This window comes from Dendroctonus ponderosae, unplaced genomic scaffold (genome assembly GCF_020466585.1).
Source record: "Dendroctonus ponderosae isolate FM_Combo_2020 unplaced genomic scaffold, Dpon_F_20191213v2 Dpon_F_20191213_7, whole genome shotgun sequence".
Taxonomy (NCBI): Eukaryota; Metazoa; Arthropoda; class Insecta; order Coleoptera; family Curculionidae; genus Dendroctonus; species Dendroctonus ponderosae.
The window spans coordinates 12447050-12449265 of NW_026018916.1; the positions used below are offsets into that span (position 1 = coordinate 12447050).

General features: G+C 37.4%; 1 protein-coding gene across 1 annotated transcript in view; it reads right to left on the reverse strand.

The window, feature by feature from the left end:
• LOC109538409 overlaps positions 1 to 2216 on the reverse strand; it is a 43091-nt gene that overhangs the window by 9079 nt on the left and 31796 nt on the right. The gene's annotated exons all lie outside the window — the stretch shown is intronic.

Consider the following 2216-nt stretch of genomic DNA (forward strand, 5'->3'; position numbering starts at 1 on the left):
GAACAGCATATAGTACAACATTTGAAGCATTTCTACTTGTACATACTTTGACATTTTATACCGTATATGTACCAAATATTTAGATATTTTAAAATATAATCTATATGTACATCTCACCTTAAGTTGTAATCAAAATTTATATCCAAATACTTACAAGATTCAACCCTACTTATTCTACTATTGTTTATTTGAATATTCATATCCTTTGGAACACTATAGTCATAGTTTCCAAAGGCTAATAAACTGTTTTACTTATGTTTAGCGACAACCTATTTAAGGTCAACCAAGTTGCAACCTTATCCAAATATACATTCATATTACTCTCCACTTTACACCAAGACTCATCATGTGCTATAATAGCTGTATCATCCGCATATGATATAGCATTTTTAGCCATATCTGTTAGCAAGTCATTTGCATATATTATAAATAGTAGAGGTTCCAATATGGTCCCTTAGCATACTGATACAACTTTATCAGCAGGATACTGTGAGCTACTGTATCAGAAGCCCTCGCAAGATCAATGAAAGCAACAGCAACAGATTTGCTTTTATCGAGATTATCATACAATTTTCTAGTTAAATGACTTAGGGCATCTTGCGTACCTTTATCTTTTACAAAACCATATTGATTTCCGGCTAGAATACCGTTATTGATCAGGAATTTATATAACCTTTTATATATAATTTTCTCAAATATTTTGGCTATGTTTGAGACGAGAGATATTGGTTAGTTAGACACATCAGTCTTTTTACGAGATTTGAAAATAGGAATCACTTTAGCTTTTTTAATGTTAAATTCAATATAAAGATTAAACCTTGCCTTTATATGTGAAAAACAATATCATTTAAATTATGTCCTCCACGGGACCTCCTACAGGCCTCAATCCTTTTGAGGTAACTTTGAATGATTTTCCGGCACATTACCGGTAATATATCGGTCATAACTTCACGGATATTGGCTCTCAGTTGCTCAAGAGTTTGAGGATTTTTGGCGTAAACACGATCTTTCGCATAGCCCCACAAAAAGAAATCTAACGGTGTTAAGTCTCGCCGGCCAATTGACATCTCTCAATCTCGAAATTACACATCCTGGTAATTTCTCTTGCAATCGGGCTCTAAAGGCCAGTGTTGTGTGACTCGTTGCCCCAACCTGCTGGATCCACATGACTTCCAGATCATAATCTTCATTTTCTATTCAAAAATAATCGGTTAACATGCGTCCATAGCGCTCAGAATTGACTGTTATGGCTATTACTTGATCGTTTAAAAAAAAATACGGGCCAATAACACCACCGGACCTTAACGCACACCATTAGGTCACTTTTTCAGGATGCAACCCAGGTAGCACAACTGACCAATTAGACGTCTGCGAGAGGTCCATATAAAGTTATTTTTGGTCAGTACGTCAATTGACTTAGAAAAGACGTCTGAAGGACGTCAATACTTGGACGTCTATTAGTCAGATATATGTGGACGTCCAATGGACCGCCGAGGGTGGTCATTTTTTAGTCACTAAAATAAGCTTTATTTCAGACGTCCTTATTTTTACTAAATGACGTCTCGTCTTATATGGAGATAGTTTTTATCTAACTTTAAACGTCTTTATAATAATTTTTCTTGCAATAGGGCTCTAACTGCCGGTGTTGTGTGACTCGTGGCCCCAACCTGCTGGATCCACATGACTTCCAGATCATAATCTTCAATTTCTCTCCAAAAACAATGGGCTAACATGCGTCCATACCGCTCAGAATTGACTCTTGTAAATCTTCCTTGAGCGTTTTCAAAAAAATACGCTCCAATAACACCACCGGAGTGTAACGCATACGATACGGTCACTTTTCAGGATGAAAATGCCTTTCTGCGATCACTTGAGTATATTGAGAGCCCCATATACGGCTGTTCTCTTTATTCATGTAACCACCAAGCGAAAAATGAGCCTCATCGCTGAAGAAAATTCGGTTCGAAAAATCATCATCAACGGCTTGTTGTTCAATCACCCAATTTGCGTATGTTGTGCGTTGTCCATGGTCTTGAGGCTTAAGTTCTTGAGTCAATTGGACTTTGTACGGATGGAGTTTCAAAACCAATTGCAAAATGCGCATCAATGAGCCGTAAGACACGCCCAAATGTTGAGCACGTCGAGGAATCGACGAATTCGGGTCTTCCTCCACACTTTAATCAACAACAGCGATATTTTCAGCTGAACGAATGTTG